This window comes from Lathyrus oleraceus, chromosome 7, assembly GCF_024323335.1.
Source record: "Lathyrus oleraceus cultivar Zhongwan6 chromosome 7, CAAS_Psat_ZW6_1.0, whole genome shotgun sequence".
Taxonomy (NCBI): Eukaryota; Viridiplantae; Streptophyta; class Magnoliopsida; order Fabales; family Fabaceae; genus Lathyrus; species Lathyrus oleraceus.
This window is the reverse complement of record NC_066585.1, coordinates 36158134-36178230: the sequence shown is the minus strand read 5'-3', so window position 1 is coordinate 36178230 and position 20097 is coordinate 36158134.

Genomic DNA, 20097 nt, shown 5'->3' with positions numbered 1-20097 from the left:
TTCAAACATCTTTTTTTGGAAAATCACCACTTAGCATACATCCGTACTAGGATCATTGCCGAGTTATATTTTTCTAAACTACTTTCAAAAAAAAACTTGAACGAGATAATCACTTTGTATACATTCATGCAAGAATCATTACAAAGTTAAATTCTCATTTTCAAAACATTTTTATACATTTTTCAACCACCTTTTTCAAACTAAAAAACATAAATGATTGAGCAATTAAGAGCCCATGGATAACCATGGATACAAAGGGTGCTAATACCTTCCCTTTGTATAAAGTACCTCTCGAACCTAAGAATTTAAAATTAAGGTCTTTCCTGTTCTTTTCCACCTTTCCTTAAGGGATAAAAGAAAAGTCGGTGGCGACTCTTGCTAACCGCGACATTGCGATTACAAATCCATAAAGTCCAGTTCATCGTATGACAGAACTGGCGACTCTGCTGGGGACGATAAAGAGAGGTCCACCTTAAAAATCATTCATGTTTTAATTGTTCTTTCGTTCTAAGGGATTGCTTGAGTGAAAGATCCTACACCCGGATCTAGTGTACCTTAGGTAAGTAGCAATAGATCATCGCGACTATCCGGCGTATACTGGAATGGTTAACATGATGGCTACGGTTAATGTGGCACTTTGGTTGTCCTGATGGTCCTCATGTTTACTTGAGGAAAAATTTGGCTTCCGCGTGGTGTCATCAAAGCATTAACCAGACCTTTAGAACCCTAATTGACTCATTCTAGCCATTAGAAAGTAGTGAGATAACTGACTTCGGTTCCGACTGAGGTTGGTTGATACTCGATGCTACACTCTTTGAGATTGGACTTTAGGAAAGCTTCGGTCAACCACTTGGTGTTGCACTGAAGTGGACCTAAAGAAAGGTCGATGATCTGAGATCCTTCTAGAACCCGGTTACTATTCTAGGACAGGTTGAACCAACCAAACTTCAGTGGGGAGGGTACTTACCTATGGAACTCATGCAAGCCCTAAAATCTAGGAATGATTGTTGTGTGACATGTCTGTGCTTGCATAACATCATAACATCATAACATCATGACATCATGACACCATAACATCATAGCATCATCATACTAACCATTTCAAGGACTTAGGAATTTAGCTTTGCTCTGTTGAACAGGTTATGGCTTCCAGGAAGACTATCCGGATCAATCTTGTAGCAATCTCTCCTCAACTCAAGGATTTGGTGTCAGAACTCCCCGATCATGCTCAGTTCAACAAGAAACATGGTCATCTCCTCAACTTAGTTACCACTGGTTTCAAGGAAGATATGATGAGAGTCCTATTCCAGTTCTTCGATCCTAAGCATCATTGCTTCACTTTCCCAGATTATCAGTTGGTGCCCGCATTAGAAGAATTTTCCCAGCTACTCGGGATACCTATCCTGGATCAAATACCTTTCAGCGGTTTAGAAAAGATGCCAAAGTCTGAAGAAGTTGCCGCAGCTTTACACATGACGAAGTCCGACGTTGAAGCTAATTGGGTAACAAGGAGTGGAGTTAAGGGTTTACTTGCCAAATTTCTGATAAGTAAGGCCCGAGAATTCCTAAAAGTTATGAATGTCCATGCTTTTGAAGATGTTCTAGCATTGCTAATCTATGGTTTGGTGTTGTTCCCTAATCCGGACCAATTCATAGACATGAATGCTATTAAGATATTCCTCACTCACAACCCTGTGCCTACCTTGCTTGGAGATGTCTTGCATTCCCTTCACACTCGTACTATGAAGAAGCAAGGGACTCTCATGTGCTGCGTACCTTTGTTGTCTAGGTGGTTTATTTCGCACCTTCCTCAATCAGTTTTAAAGAATGATCAAAATCTGAAATGGTCTCAAAGGATAATGACACTCTCCCATTCAGACATCCGGTGGTGTTCTAACCTCAGAGAAAATGTTATCATCATCGACCGTTGTGGAGAATTCCCTAATGTACCCCTCATGGGGATAAGGGGAGGTATTACTTATAATCCTGCCTTAGCCCTACGTCAGTTCGGGCATGCTCGAAGAGATGGTCCACATGAAATGATTATTCAAGGTACAGTGTTTGACTATGACAATGACTCTCAAGGTCTCCGCCAAAGGTTTGTACGAGCTTGGGGCATGGTGAAAAGAAGCAATTTAGGAAAGAAAAATTCTATTCCTATGGAGCCTTATCTCAGATGGGTGCGCGCCAGAGCTCGCGAACTTGTCATGCCATATCTTGCAGTCGGACCATTGACTGTTGAATCAGAGGTCGAAGGAGTTACTTCCCAGATCATTCCTTATCCAGATATGCCTACTGATGCTGAGGAATTGAAAAGATCCTGGACCCAGTTGAGAGAAGAGAGAGATACTTTCGAAGCTCAGTTCAATGCAGAAAGGAAGAAAGTGTTAGAGCTCACCAGTCAGCTTAATGAGGAACGAAGACTCAATGCATATCTTCGCCCGAAAAGAAGCCGCCCCTGGGAGACTTGAGCTTTGTATTTTTACTATTATTCCTTTTGTAATGAACATTGATCAAAAAAAAAAAGTAGCAATAAAACATTTCCCTCTTGTTGGGGATTTATGCAGAGTTAAATTCCAAAAGTCCTTGAAAACATTTCATGCATTGCATCGCATAACATAACATTGCATAACAGGTGTTCTAAAAGACCATATTCTCACGGTCTGCCTCTTAAACAGAAAAATGGATCTCGAACAGACTGTCAAAGATCTCCAGACTCAGAATGCTCAATTCAAGGAGATGATGTTAAGCTTATCCAAGGGGCAGGAGGAGCTGAAGGCTCTTTTGGCTGAAAAGAAGAAGGACAAGAAAGCTGTGAGCTTCATTAACCCGGGCAGAAGGCGTAAAGGACAGGCTACGGGAATCAAATTTGGAATCCCGAATGGTCCAGAAGAGGGGGCGGAGAATGATTCAGAGGAGGATAATGCTGATTTCTCTAACCCTGAGGACGACGATGAAGAGTATGAAAATGAACAGTACTCTCCGAGAGATGATAAGTATAAATTGCTGGAGGAACGCATGCTAGCCATGGAGGGTCAGAAGACACCTGGTCTGGATTTCGAAAGTCTGGGTCTGGTCTCCGATGTGACCATTCCCCGCAAATTCAAAATTCCCACTTTCACTAAGTACGATGGTGTGTCTTGTCCTCAGATGCATCTAAGGGCTTATGTGAGAAAGATTCAGCCGCATACCACTGATAAGAAACTGTGGATCCATTTCTTCCAAGAAAGTCTGTCTGGCACCCAGTTGGAATGGTATTATCAGCTCGAGAGCTCTGACATCCGCACCTGGACTGATTTAGCAACAGCCTTCTATAAGCAGTACCAGTACAATTCTGAATTAGCGCCTACTCGGCTACAGTTGCAGAACATGGCTATGGGATCTAAAGAAAGCTTCAAAGAGTATGCTCAGAAATGGAGAGATTTGGCCGGCAGGGTCAAACCCCCTATGACTGACCGAGAATTAGTGGACATGTTCATGGGTACATTGACTGGCCCATTCTACAGCCATCTACTGGGGAGTTCTTCATCAGGTTTCACTGAACTTATACTGACAGGTGAACGGGTGGAGAGCGGCATTCGAAGTGGAAAGTTACAGGCAGCTACTTCTACAAGCAGTAAGAAATCCTATCATGGGAAGAATGAATCGAATGCTGTGTATGGTCAGAAGAATCATAGTAAGAAAAATGGTGACCATGCCGTTGGAGCAGTGACAATCGCAGCCCCGCCGGCTCAAAACTTCCAGCAAAGACAAGACAGACCAAGAAGGCAGTTTACCAAGCTCAATATGACTTTAGCACAAGCACTGCAAAGTATGCTGAAGGTAAATTTAATCACTCTCAGAGGTCCTCCTGCAAATGTCAACACTGCTTCGCCTCGTTATAATCCCAATGCCAGGTGTGCATATCACTCCGATAGCCCCGGGCACGATACAAACGATTGTTGGCTGTTAAAGAATAAAATTCAGGACATGATCGACGCTGGGGAAATTGAGTTCGAGCCTCCGGAGAGTCCTAATGTCATCACCGCTCCTATGCCTAATCATGACAAGGTTGTTAATGCTCTCGATGACAATCCTCTCATCACTACTGTAGCGGACTTAACATCTCCTCTCCCGATCATAAAGAGGAATTTATTGCAAGCTGGTTTATTTCCAGGTTGTACTGAAGATTGCAATCTCTGCATACTCCGGCCCGAAGACTGTTTGAAATTGAAGAATGGTATCCAACGACTGATGGACGATCGTACAATCCTCTTTGAAAGGGTTTCTAAGGCGGAAAACCCTGTCGAAGAAGTATCTGTGATTGCAAGGTCCAAGGTTCCAGTGAAGATTACTGCTCCCAGAATACCTGTGAAGATTATTGCTGAACCCAGAGTAGCTCCCCTGATCATTACTGCACCTGGCCCGATCCCGTATTCCTCAAGCAAAGCTATTCCGTGGAATTATGGAGGTGATGTTTACATCCATGGTGTAAAGCAAGTTGGCAATTCTGCTAATCCTAATGACATTGTTGGGACTAGTAAAGTTACTCGAAGCGGAAGGATCTTCTCTCCAGAGATCTCACCTCCGGTTCCCGAAAACCGAGGAAAAGAACCAGTCAACCCTTCTCAGTCAGAGACACCGATCAAAGCTACTACTGAAGATGTTGCCAAACGAGAAATGGAAGAAATGCTGAAAATCATCCGCAAGAGTGATTTCGATGTGGTAGAACAGTTGGGGCATACTCCTTCCAAAATCTCGATGTTGTCCTTGTTGTTATCCTCTGAATCTCATGCCCATGCCTTGATAAAATTCCTGAAGACTGCCCATGTACCTCAAGAGACCTCCGTCGATCAGTTCGAAAACTATGTTGCTAACCTGACTGTTGACGACGGCCTAGGTTTTTCCAATGCTGACCTGACACCAGCAGGAAGGAACCACAATAAGGCCCTGCATATTTCTATTGAGTGTCAGGGAGTCACTTTGGCTCATGTGTTGATCGATAATGGCTCTTCCTTGAATGTGCTACCGAAAGTCGTGCTCGATAAACTTGACTGTAAAGGCATTGAATTGAATCCTAGTGACATTGTGGTGCGTGCTTACGATGGTGCAAAGAGTGTTGTCCATGGTGAAGTTGTTCTCCCTATCAAGATAGGACCTCAAGTCTTCAACACTACCTTTCATGTAATGAACATTCGCCCCGCCTATTCCTGCTTGCTGGGACGCCCCTGGATTCATGGGGCAGGTGCTGTAGCTTCGTCTCTCCATCAAAAGCTGAGATATCCAGTAGAGGGAAAGATTGTCACTGTGTGTGGGGAAGAAGAATACATTGTCAGTAGTGTGCATACCTTCAGATACGTTGAGATGGATGGTGAATTCTTCGAGACTCCAACTCAGTCATTTGAAGTGGTTCCTCCGCCTAGTCCTGTCCTTAAGCCAACTCCCCTTGTGCCCGAGGTTATTCGAGCTCCTCCTGCTATGATTTCTCTGAAAGATGCTCAAGCTGTGGTCGAAGATGGTGGCTGTACTGGCTGGGGTCAACTGATCAACGTACCATACAAGTCTGACAAAGCTGGTCTGGGATTCAACTCTGGAAAGATGGTCAAAGATCAAATCAATGCTGTAGAAGATGCTGACAGTAATTGCGACCTGGATAGCTGGATCTACCCAACAATTGGCGACGGACTCAATAATTGGAAGGCTGAAGACACTATCCCGATCTCCTTTAGTCAGGAGTAATTGCTATTGTCCATTTAGTTTGCAAATCTTTATTTTTTCAATTGAACTTCTTAAAGTATTGTGTCTATACCCGGGGCACAATAGCTAATTTGTTAAGGGTTTGTCATTTCATAAGCATATTCATATTCAATAAATCAATGGACTTTTTCGCATTCAAATATTGCGCTCTTTATTTTTCCTGTCGTCTTTCAAACAAGCTATGCATTCTTACACACACTCACGTAACAAATTGCAGATCCGTATCCACTCTGGATCCTATTGATAATAATTCCGCTACTGTTCATTATGACTTCGAAAATCCGATCTACCAAGCCGAAGATGGAAGTGAGGAAGATTGTGAAGTCCCTGGAGAGCTTGCCAGACTGTTACTGCAAGAGGAAAGGACTATACAGCCGCATGAAGAGTCACTCGAAGTCGTAAATCTAGGTACTGAAGTGGAAAGAAAAGAAGTCAGAATAGGAGCAGGATTGGAAAACAGTGTCAAAGAAAGATTGATTCGGATGTTACATGATTATGTAGAGGTTTTCGCTTGGTCTTATGAAGACATGCCCGGGTTGGATACTGATATAGTGGTGCATCGACTGCCAACGAGGGAAGAATGTCGTCCTGTTAAGCAAAAGGCTCGTCGCATGCGTCCTGAAATGTCCGAGAAAATCAAAGCCGAGGTTATGAAACAGTTCAATGCCGGTTTCCTAGCCGTTACTTCTTACCCTCAATGGGTTGCTAATGTGGTACCAGTACCGAAGAAAGATGGTAAGGTGCGAATGTGCGTAGATTACCGAGACCTGAATAAAGCAAGTCCCAAAGATGACTTTCCACTCCCGCACATTGATGTTCTGGTAGATAACACCGCTCAACACAAAGTATTCTCATTCATGGATGGATTCTCGGGTTATAACCAGATTAAGATGGCACCTGAGGACATGGAGAAAACTACGTTTGTGACGCAATGGGGCACTTTTTGTTACAAAGTAATGCCATTCGGTCTAAAGAACGCCGGGGCAACATACCAGCGTGCTATGGTGGTTTTGTTCCATGATATGATTCATCATGAGATAGAAGTATATGTGGATGACATGATAGCTAGATCTCATACTGAAGAAGAGCATCTCGATCATTTATACAAACTGTTCGAGAGGTTGAAGAAGTACAAGTTGAGATTGAATCCGAACAAATGCACTTTTGGAGTGAGATCCGGTAAACTTTTGGGCTTTATTGTCAGCGGTAAAGGAATTGAGGTTGACCCGGCTAAAGTGAGGGCTATTCAAGAAATGCCAGTTCCCCGTACAGAGAAAGAAGTCAGAGGTTTCTTGGGACGCTTGAACTACATTGCTCGATTTATCTCCCACTTGACCGCTACCTGCAAACCCATCTTCAAATTACTGAGAAAAAATCAAGAAATGATATGGAATGACGAATGCCAAGAAGCTTTTGACAAAATCAAGAAGTACCTTCAAGAACCTCCAATTCTGATACCACCAGTTGAAGGAAGACCTCTAATCATGTATTTGACCGTGTTAGAAAATTCAATGGGGTGTGTGTTGGGGCAACATGACGAGTCTGGTCGAAAAGAGCATGCCATATACTACCTTAGCAAAAAGTTTACCGACTGTGAAACAAGATACTCGCTGCTCGAGAGAACTTGTTGTGCTTTGGCCTGGGCTGCTCGCCGACTAAGACAGTATATGTTGAATCACACCACTTTGTTGATTTCTAGGATGGATCCCATCAAATACATGTTCGAGAAGCCTGCCCTCTCCGGAAGAATAGCGAGATGGCAGATGATCTTAACAGAGTACGATATCCAGTACACTACCCAGAAAGCAATCAAAGGAAGCGTGCTGGCTGATCATTTGGCTCATCAAGCGGTGGATGATTACCAATCTATGAATTTTGAGTTCCCAGATGAGGATGTCATGTTTGTTACGGATAATGAAAAACCTAAACCAGATGAAGGACCCGAATGGGGATCCCGATGGACTATGGTCTTTGATGGATCTTCTAATGCATTGGGCCATGGTGTGGGGGTTGTACTCATTTCTCCCGGAGGCTACCATACACCTCTCACTGCTAGACTATGTTTTCATTGCACCAATAATATGGCTGAGTATGAAGCATGTATTTTTGGACTCGAAGCTGCTATAGACTGGCGAATCAAGTTTTTGAGTGTGTACGGAGATTCGGCCTTGGTAATCAGTCAGATCAAAGGGGAATGGGATACTAAACATCCAAATCTCATCCCTTATCGAGAGCAGGTGATGACATTAATCCCATACTTTGAAGAGGTAACATTTGAACATATTCCACGAGAGGAGAACCAGTTGGCAGACGCATTAGCTACCATGTCATCTATGTTCAGAGTCAGATGGGGCAGCGAAGCTCCCATGATTACCATCGGACGGTTAGATGAACCAGCTTACTGTTATGGACTTAACACTGAGAAGGTACAGGAGAAACCTTGGTTCCACGACGTAAGAAGATATTTAGAAGCTCAGGAATACCCTGAAGGGGCATCCATCAAGGACAGAAAATTCCTGAGGAAGTTCTCCGCTAAATTCTTTCTGAGTAACGGAGTGTTATACAAACGTAATCATGATTCGACTCTGCTTCGCTGTGTGGATAAAAAGGAAGCAGAAAGGATTATGGAAGACATGCATGACGGTATTTTTGGGACTCATTCTAATGGACATACAATGGCCAAGAAGATTCTGAGATCAGGGTATTATTGGTCTACCATGGAAGCAGATTGCCACCATCACTCCAGAACCTGTCACAAGTGTCAGATCTATGCGGACAAAGTACATGTGCCTCCTGCTCCATTGAACGTGTTGACAGCTCCTTGGCCCTTTGCAATGTGGGGCATCGACATGATCGGAGAGATTAAACCTATGGCTTCTAATGGACATCGCTTCATTCTCGTCGCCATTGATTACTTCACAAAGTGGGTAGAGGCAGCCTCATTCGCTTCTGTCACCAAGAATGTGGTGGCACGGTTCATCAAGAATAGTCTTATTTGTCGATATGGCATCCCTGAAAGGATTATCACCGACAATGGTACTAATTTGAACAACAAGATGATTACTGAACTCTGCACGCAGTTCAAAATTAAGCATCACAACTCTTCTCCGTACCGACCAAAGATGAATGGCGCCGTAGAGGCTGCTAATAAGAACATCAAGAAGATCATACAAAAGATGACGGTAACGTACAAAGACTGGCATGAGATGTTACCGTTTGCCCTTCACGGTTATCGCACTTCAGTACGCACTTCGACAGGGGCAACTCCTTTCTCTTTAGTCTATGGAACGGAAGCCGTTTTACCAGTGGAAGTCCAGATTCCCTCTCTAAGAATCATGAAAGAGGCGGGCTTAGATGAAGATGAATGGATTCAGACACGACTCGATCAGATAAATTTGATTGATGAAAAGAGACTTGCGGCTGTTTGTCATGGGCAGATATATCAGAAGCGCATGACCCAGGCATTTAACAAAAGAGTCAAGAGACAGGTGTATCAAATTGGTGACTTGGTGATCAAGCGTATCATTCTACCCCAAGGTGATCCCAGAGGCAAATGGACTCCCACATACGAAGGGCCATTTGTAGTTAAGAAGGTATTCTCTGGTGGAGCCATGATACTTGCTACAATGGATGGCGAAGACTTCCCGCATCCCGTGAACGCGGACATAGTTAAAAAATACTACGCATAAAAGAGACCCGCTAGGTCGACGTACCTAGGCAAAAGTAAGGGCATCCCGGCGAACCAAAAGGGTTCGGGCAAAATTAGGGATAAACATACAAAAATATACACCCGGCAAGTCGAAAACCTGAAAAGGCGGCTTGGGCAAAAAAGGGTATCCTGGTGGACTGAAAACCTGAAAAGGCGGTCCAGGCAAAAATTAGGGATTAAAGCGCATGACTATGTCCCGTTCTCAGTCAACTTTCATCCAGGTTCCAGGGACTGACCAAGCCAATCACTTCTATCCGACAGCAGGGGATGAGATGCTTGAAGACATAATGGCAGTAGTAGACTTAAAATCAATAGGACTTTTTCTGCATAGCTGTCTCTTTGTTTTTGACAATTTCCTCTTACTAGGATTTCTGTCTCCTTGTACACAATTTGCCTGTTTATAGGCCTTCTTTCAAAAATCAATACAACCCTCTTTCAAAAAAGATGCTTTGTTTTTTACTTTCTGTTTTGTTTGCGTAAACGCCCATTGATTTAATTTGAATTAATATATGCATTTGAATATGACCAATGTTTACCAAAATACATGCATAGAATAGCAATAGCAATTACTACAAGACTTCAGGATCAAGGAAAAGGTCTAATCATGCTTCCGATGAATCCACTACCAATTCTCTTCCCCCAGCAAGCCTGTTTTTCCCCAGAAGAAGTTGGCAGTATTCCCCGGCACAGCCAGCTATTCCCCAACAGAGGTCGGCCTCATCAGGCAGATTGATCATCTCATCCATCCCTAGCCAGGCTCTGTTGAATATCTCTACCATCAGACAGAAATCAGAACCCCCAGCCGAGAGAGGGTCCTCAACACGAATATCTCCAATCAGTAGATGGGGATTTATTTTCCCCAGTAGAGTCCCCAAGCAGAACTTCTCATACGCATAACTCATTACATCATTTCGCAGCATACGCCTGCATACAACATTCGCATTTATTTTCGAAAGCATAAAACATCTCATGCATCATGACATGGCATAAAGCTAACTTTTCTTTGCAGGTTAATCATCCTCCTGATATAGTCAAAGTAAAAGGCTCATTCAGGCAGACGCCGTTATCAATCACAGACAAGATTCAGATACATATTCCAGATGCAATTCAGGAGAACATTCATTCTGACAACACTTCGATATCCTCCTAGCGATGGCATCTTTAAGCCCATCCCAGACATTTATTGCAAGTACAACGTATACAGATACAGCCTAACATATGGTTCATTCTGATTCAGCTCAACATATGACTCTTTCAACTCAGATACGATCTAACGTACGATCCAGTCTGATCTTCAACAACTCAAGTATGGTTTGATGTACGACCAAGTTAAACCTCCATCTTCTCAGGTGCTACCTTCGGACAGGTACATTCCTGAATGGTAGTCTAGTATACGGCTACTCCCTTTCTCAGGTGCTACCTTCGGACAGGTACATTCCTGAATGGTAGTCTGGTATACGGCTACTCCTTTTCTCAGGTGCTACCTTCGGACAGGTACCTTCCTGAATGGTAGTCTGGTCTACGGCTACTCCTTTTCTCAGGTGCTACCTTCGGACAGGTACATTCCTGAATGGTAGTCGAATATACGGCTACTCCCTTTCTCAGGTGCTACCTTCGGACAGGTACCTTCCTGAATGGTAGTCTGGTATACGGCTACTCCTTTTCTCAGGTGCTACCTTCGGACAGGTACATTCCTGAATGGTAGTCGAATATACGGCTACTCCCTTTCTCAGGTGCTACCTTCGGACAGGTACATTCCTGAATGGTAGTCTAGTATACGGCTACTCCTTTTCTCAGGTGCTACCTTCGGACAGGTACATTCCTGAATGGTAGTCGAATATACGACTACTCCCTTTTCAGCAGCTTCAGCCTAACGTACGGCTCATTCTGCAACTCAGATACGATCTAGCGTACGATCCATTCTGATCTTTCATCCCCAGCAAAGTCATCTGCCTAATGAACAACTCACTCGGGTGTTCAGGCACGGTCTAACGTATGATCCATTCTGATCCCTTATCCCCAGCAGTATATCATACTCTGACTCCCCAACGAAGTCAACAGCATAATGGAGGGTTCACTATACGGTCTGATGTATGACCCGGTGTGACACCCATGTCTCTAGATATCGTCTAATGTACGACACAATCTGGAAATCTCCTCAGCAAGTTTCTTGGATGGCATCTTTAAGCCCATCTCCGTCAAGACTGATGGACAAGCGCAAATTTTCGGGGCATTCTAGTGTTCAATAATCTTTCACCTCCAGACCACGAACGGCACATGCCATTCTACTCTCTCGGTTCAAGAATATTGAACAGGGGCAGCTGTCATACCCCAAAATTTGCCCATTGGTGTTACAAAGCATTTTCCAAGACCCTCTGACTTGTTCTGCAAGGCACTGATGCCAAATGGACAAGAGCCCAGCTCACTACAGGCCCAATCCACAGGCGGCCCAAAACAGTTTGCTCGCTAGGCGAGCAGCGGATTCGCCTAGCGAACATTGCATCATACCACTCGCCCAGCGAAGCATCAGATCCAGCAAAAAAGCCCAGACCTAGTTTGCTCGCTAGGCGAGCAATTCCTTCGCCTAGCGAAGCTTGCGAGAATTTGAATTTTTGGACTTCATTTTAAGCCCATTAGGTCACCATTGCCACTACTATAAATACATGCTCTGCTGCCACGAAAAAGAACACACAGAGACGGACGAAGACGGACGGAAACACGCCTCCAGAGGGAGAAACACAGAAACCCTACTGATCCAAAGAGTTCAGAAGGCGGAAACCCTGAAGGCCGCTTACCCGCTCCGAAGCTACCGCCGCCCAACTCAATCCGGCTCGCCAATTCAAGGTTGCAACTCGATTTGCAAACAGTGTCTCAATTTGCAGGTGACATCGTTTTGTACTCTCTTTTGGTATATGGTACCACTTCATGTTCTTAATTAGTGGAGGATATCATAATTGAATTCATAAACATTTTGAAGCTTTGCATGAGAATTTAAATGTGCTTGAACATTGTGAAACTGAACCATATAACTATGTGTTGGATGCCATAGGCCATGCTGCTGATTGAGGTCATAATTTCAAACCCGTGGCCGCTCGCTAGCTCATCGCTAGGCGAGCCCGCAGCGAGCCTTCGCTGAGCCTTCGCTAGGCGAAGCAGAAGCGAACGGGCCAGGGGCTGCTTTGCCTCTTTATTGCCCATTTTATGTTTACCTAATGATGATTCTGCATTATTTGGCTTAAGTTCCTGGCTGTTATATTTATTTTTATGGTGCAATTTCCAATTGTATTTTACCTCGATGCTTTAATCCGTGTGTTCATGGTGTAAAGGCTAGCATACTTCCGAAGAAATAGGTACTCCACTTTACGCATGGGAAGCCTTCATGGAGATGGATTCTAAATTATTTCACTTTAATGTGAAGATTCATATTGATTGCCTAATTAATTTTAATGTATTGATTCTTAATGTATTGATTTTAATTAATCATCCTAATTACCCAAGGAATTTAAAATATGGACTTTAATTAAATGATATCGGACCTCTCTTTATTACCCCACGATTACAATATTACGGTCATGTCCCGCGAATATGGGGATATCCTTAGCAAAGACCCTTCGGTAAAAATCATCATAGTCCCTCGGATGTTGCCTTCGAAACACGATTTTGTCCCTCGATGACCCTTCGGTGTAGCCTACGGTTAAATGATGATAGTCCCTTCGAATGCTAAGGTATCCTCACAACTGTTGTCTTCAATGACCAGCCGATGACCCTACGATGACCCTTAAACATCCAAAGGATAAAAATACTTACTTCTCGATAGTAAGGACAGTTTTACCCTCATAAGGATAGGAAATGCCCGGAAAGACCTCGGACAGGTATAACCCTTAATTGCTCATTCATAACCTAAAAAAATACTCTTCACACCTCACACCTTTCAAACATCTTTTTTTGGAAAATCACCACTTAGCATACATCCGTACTAGGATCATTGCCGAGTTATATTTTTCTAAACTACTTTCAAAAAAAAACTTGAACGAGATAATCACTTTGTATACATTCATGCAAGAATCATTACAAAGTTAAATTCTCATTTTCAAAACATTTTTATACATTTTTCAACCACCTTTTTCAAACTAAAAAACATAAATGATTGAGCAATTAAGAGCCCATGGATAACCATGGATACAAAGGGTGCTAATACCTTCCCTTTGTATAAAGTACCTCCCGAACCTAAGAATTTAAAATTAAGGTCTTTCCTGTTCTTTTCCACCTTTCCTTAAGGGATAAAAGAAAAGTCGGTGGCGACTCTTGCTAACCGCGACATTGCGATTACAAATCCATAAAGTCCAGTTCATCGTATGACACACCTTATGGAAACACTTTCTTCATGACAATTGTACCTTGTTATACCTTCTTCCACATCCTTTTGGAATCACCTCATTTGGATTTTTGGTTGGAAAGATACATGCATCTAAAGTTGGCACCATGAACCAAACTTTTGGACAGCACCTAGGCCAAACTGGCCCAACTGTTTTGGCAGCCTGGAAACTTGAACTTCATGGCTATTTTCCATCCCTTTCCATTCATCATTTCAAGATATGTTCAACATGGAAAATGCTAAGTTTCGTACCCTCTTGCTATTGCTTTCATTGCCTTGCCATTTGGTCACACAATCATCAAGATACATGGTCCAAAAGTCACTCACTTGAACTTATTTTCTTGCCTACCAAACCAGACCAATATGCTGCACAAACGACCAACCCATTTTCTTTCCTCATTTGTTCATGTACTTCTGGTGCAGCTCACTTAAACCATGCCAAATAAGTCATTTCCTAATACCACCTCACATTGCCAACCTTGTTTCAAGTGCACACAATCAAATCCAATTGGACCTAAGCCCATTAAGAACACTTGGGACCAACATATATAAACCTTGAAACCCTAATCTGAAGAGGGTGGCTGTCATTTTCGAAATTGAGCAAGAGTAAGCAAGGCAAGGAGTGAGAAGTCCATTTCCTTCCATTTCCATTTTGCAAGTTTGCCAAGCACAAGCAGCAGTATCATTCCTTTTCCATCTTCTCCACTAGGTAAGCTTCTTGCTTCTTCTTCCATAGGCATAATGAAGTTTCTTAAGATCACCATTATATGATGCTTGCTACTTTTTCCTTCATGCCATTACCAGTGCTTATTTGCCATCATACCACGTTTATCACCATGCTATTATTGTGCCATATTTGTCCATGAAATCATCCACATGAAGCATTGTTTGGTGAACTTGAAGTTATGTTATTAAAATTTCTGTTGGTATCCATGCTCATGTGTACACCTTGCTGTTCATATTTCTTTATGTTAGAGTCACCATTTTTACTAAAACAAAATACCATGATGTTCATCTTGCTTCAAACTCGAACTTTGCTTTTTACGGCATGGCATTTGGTTTATTATAGAGTGAGAAATGTGTTTGGGAAGTGGAAGAACCATGCCCGCGTTTTACTGTGTTTGTTCGCTTTGTGTGCATGAATTTTAAGGGTTTTCTTTGGCTTTGCATGAGAGCATTCCGGTGGCGCGATCTGGACAGCTAGATCGCGTGTCCAGACTTCATCATGACCATCCTTTCGTTTTTTGTTTGTTTGTGCATTAATAAGAAGTGGACCGGTTGGCACATGTTGCACGATTTTGCTTAAATGTCACATTTTATTATGTTGTCACATGTAAATAAACTCAGCTAGACCGTGGGCTTACTCAACATTTGCTAATCGCCCCTCCCATCCAGGCCCATGCACATTTTCCTTTTCATTTTTCTTTCTCATTTTGTAATCCATTTTTTATGCTGTTTTGGTTTAATTAATGAAAATATTCCAATTATTCATAAAAATACAAAAAATACTTTTTAGCTTCCTTAATGTGTTATTTAATTTATTTTAATTTTAATTTTCGTTTTTATTTAGTGCAAGTATTTTATTTTAATTATTTATGTCAAATAGGCCATTTTAACACACTTTTTTTCATTTTTTTTTTATTTCCATAACTTAAAATCATTTTTAGATTCTGATTTTTGGGATGATGGTTGACCAATGTCTCACGGTCAACTTGACCTTTTTATTGAATTTTTATTTTCCATTTTTAATTTATTCTTGATTTATTTCTAACCTAGTCTTGTTGTTTGACTTTGGTTTGACTTTTGTTTTGATTCAATTAATTCAATAACCAATTTTCATTATTTTTTTGAAATCTTTTTGGGGGATGATAATGTCCTGACCCCACCTAACTTAGTTTAATTTTTCATAATTTTTAAGGTGACTTGACTTTTCGGTTGACTTTTCTATGATTGATGTTTGACTTAGGGATTGCTTAAGGCAATTGAAGAGATCTTTTGATCCTCCCTTGTTCATCTCATATGCCATGTATTAGAGGCCTTTAATCTTGATTTTATTTGATCCTTGCATCATTTCCCGATTAAATTATTCATTGATTCTTTGTGTGCATAGTTTCACTTGTCTGTTTAATTTGATATTTTTATACTTGTTTCTTTCATCCATGTTTCTATTTGTTTGATTGATTAACATGTTTATACTTCTCATACATTATTTAATGCTAATTCATTTCATTCTTTGATTATTTGATTTGATTATATACTTGTTCATATCTTACTTGTTTGATTAACTGTGGCCTACTTGTATGGTGTATGAGGCATATACTTATATTGCTTGATTGCCATGTCAACCCCCATTCATAACAAATGTATCCCTCTCCCATAAATTGTATAATGTTTATTCTTTCATTCTTTATTCATTTGTTAATACAAGAAATAAAAATGAACATCCGATAATCATTTCAAAACAAGATCAAAACCTCGATCCAACGTCGAGTAATCATTTTTCAAAACCTAACAGAACCAGCACGTATTCATCCACCCTTTTGTAAGTCGATTGCTTTATGCATCGCCATCAACCTTGTAAGTCGATTGCTTCATGCATCGCCATCTACCCTTATCCCTAGCACCTCTCCTTGCTCCACTCGTCAATTCTTGTTCCGATTAGGTAGCACCCATTAGATAGAACCTTTTGTAAGATAACATAGGTAGGATTCCCATATCCTTTTGTATGATAACATAGGTAGGATTCCCTTATTCTTTTGTATGATAACATAGGTAGAATTCCCATATTCTTTGCATGCTAACATTAGGTAGATATTCCCATTTGTAAATCCTAACACTTAAGTACATATTGCATGACAACTCTAGGGCAGAGCTTCCCCCACTTCTAGACCTTTCCGAGCGTCTCCGATCTTGTGGCATGTAGTTCGTTCTATTGCAAAGAGGTAACTGCCTAAGACTCGATTCAGCGAGCTGCGACACCTGCTGCTAGGACGTGAACACATTGCCCACTCTCCTTTGACACAACTGGTGTCTTCCTCTGTAAGTCCATGTTCAGATGGCAACCCCTATGTAGCCGAACTACGGCAACTCTGATTCTCATGTTCAGATGAGATACGTAGGCACAAGATGTGATGTCTTGCCGAGTTTGACTAACAACTAACAACTAATCCTTGTTTGCTTTCGCCCTCGTTGCGATCCTTTCTCTCGCCCTCGTTGCGATCGAGACTTTCCTTTTCTCTTGCCCTAGTTGCAATCGAGACCCTTGTTCCCGTAGTTAGTTTGAACTACGTTTTGCTCTGATTCTCATTCCCGATGAGATACGTAGGCATAAGACGCGATGTCTTAGCGAGCACACTTATCCTTAACCCTTAGGTAGCTGAGCTACGAAGACTCTGATTCTCATATTCATATGAGATACTGTCGCATCCGCGAAAAACAACCGGCGGGCTAAAACAAAAAAAACAAACAAAGCCGCCACTGCACGTTATTTATCCCAAAATAGGGAAAGGAAACGCTCAGAGAAACCTGGAAAAAGCATGGTCTCGCGACCAAAGAGAAAGGGTAAGGGAGTCGGTTACGCAAGGGGAAGGTATTAGCACCCCTCACGTCCGTCGTACTCGACGGGATCCACGCTCTAAGAAAAGAAAAGGTTGCTAAAACATCACACACACACACAAGGAACGCAGGTGGGGGTTAAGAGGAAGGGAGCTCGCTAGGACATCACATCCTATGCCTACATATCTCGTCTGGAACGAGAATCAGAGATGCTGTAGTTCGGCTCACGCACGCCAAACAACACACGCATCCAAACAGACAAACATGGAGCCTGAATGCCAATCACTGGGCTTACATCAGCATCCGAACCAAAACAGACACACACTGGAACCCAGATGCCACTTGATGGACTTACACCGGCTTCCAAGCACACCACAAGCACAATCAAACACAATCAGGATACGGACAGCCAATCGCTGGGCTTACATCCATATCCTGACACACAACAGGGTTAACAAACAAACACACACAAAAAGGAAAAAAAAGTGCCCGGAGAGACCTCGCACGGTCTCCTGCCTACATACCTCGTCTGGAACAAGGATCAGGGCGATGTAGTTCCCCCTAAAGGGAAAGAAAATCTAGCCAGAAACCAAGGGAAGACACACTACCAGGGAGCTGTACTCGAGCCTAGTGTTGTCATGCATCATTGCCCTAAGTTGAGGTTTCTACCTACTTGCATAACTGCAAGCTAACCCTATCCAGGAAGAAAGCAAGCATACAAGCATACAAGCAAACAAATATTCACAAAGCACACACTATAACCAGTCAAGTGGGCTCAAACGATGGGTTTGACTGCCGAAGCAAGTCATCTGTACATGGGTGTTGCTCGCTCTTAACCTTGCCATTGCGGGGCTAAGGTGAAGTAGATGAAAGGTGAGTGAAGATTAGACTTCACAGCTCTTATCCCTAACCAGGGAGAGCTTCAGACAAAGGAGCGTGGGTCCAGAATGGAGGGACCCTTCTACGCTCAAAGACTCTGACACAACTGTACAAAGTACAAGATCTTGGGTTTGTGCCCCAATGCATCAACACACAGCCGTGTGAGCAGAGGGACGACTCAACAGAATAGTGGGGGATAGATTGCATATCCCTTGACTTTCACCAATTGCCTTAATCAAGGACTTTACCTGCTTGGGCATAATATTAAACAATCACAAACATCGCCTCTTAAGGAGGACTTCAGATATTTGCCCGACCAAGTAACAGGCCGGGTCTCCCAGACTACATGAAGAATAGAAGTCCTACCTCAAGTGGTTTAAAAACCAAGCAGCAGCAAGCAAGTTCTTAAAGAACTGTAAGCAACTAAATGTACCTGAAATCAATCAAGTATCATCAGTATCCAGACAGACAACAATAAACAGCAAATGTTAATCAGTCAATCTGTACAAACAACACAAGTTAATGCACACAAGTGCAAGCTATAAGCTCAAGCTCAAGCTTCACAACCTACAAAACAAATTCATGTTAGTTTTCAACATCAAACAATCTCAATTTAATTGACTTGAAGCATTCTCCTTAAGCATTGTGCATTTCATCCTGAAAAGTCAAACCAAATGTGAGAAACAAGACCACTAGGCCAAGCCTAGGGTCCAAAAGGGAGAAAAAATTCTAAACAGCAAGGGATTCTCAACCAAAATCAAATTAACACAAATCAAAAGCAAATGCAATTGGCCCCATGCTCATACCATTCACCATTACCATTTCATGACCAAAACATGTCAACTTAGGTCAAATACAACATCAAAAGTCCAAACAGAATGACTTCAATCAAAAGCATACCAAAACAATTCCAAAAATCCTCAAATAATTCACACCTAAACAGGACACAATCAACAAGTAGCATGTCAATTTTCAGCTCAATTGGACAAAAGAAAGTAGGTCAATGAAAATCAAGAAATCCAGACACAATTATTCAAGCCAATTCAAGGCATCAACACATGCATTCACTTCAAAAATTCATTAAACAGTGAAAACAATTAAGAAATGAATGGTACCAAAAGCATGATGTCCTACAATGTGTCTATAACCAGCATACCAAATTTCATCTCCATCCAAAACCATATGAGAAATTCACAAAGGATATACAAACATGTGTCACAGAAGGTTACACAATGGACCAACAGAGAAGAAAAATATCAATCAAATGGAAAATGCCATAGAAAAATCCAGAAAAATTCACATAACATTTCAACATACCAATGATCATTCATGCAAAATTTCAATCCAATCCAACAATCATAGGTCATGCAAACAAATTCATGAAGTTGACCTAGCTAGGTGTGACACAAATTGTCACATCTAGATTCAAAAAATCATATCTCAATCATCAGGTATCCAAAAATCACAAACTTTATATATAAATCACCATCAACATGTCCAAAATGAGCACAAAAAATTTCATGAATTTCTTTAAATGTATGAGCATTTCATGATGAAAATGGCAAAACATGCAAAAAATGCACACAAGTCAAAGATCAATAGGCCAGGTCAACATTTTTCCATGCACAACTTTTGTAACCATGCCTATAAAAAACTAGGGGGAATTTGGGATCTATCAAAAAAATCCTCACTATTTTTGGACTAATCATTAATTTTTTATGAATTTTTAAAGATTGTTGATTTTTGAAATAATTATTAAGTGTTCTAATTAATTAAAATGGATTTAATGGCAAAATTGTAATTCCAGCGCTCATGGACCAAACGACCGCGTTTCATTTTAATG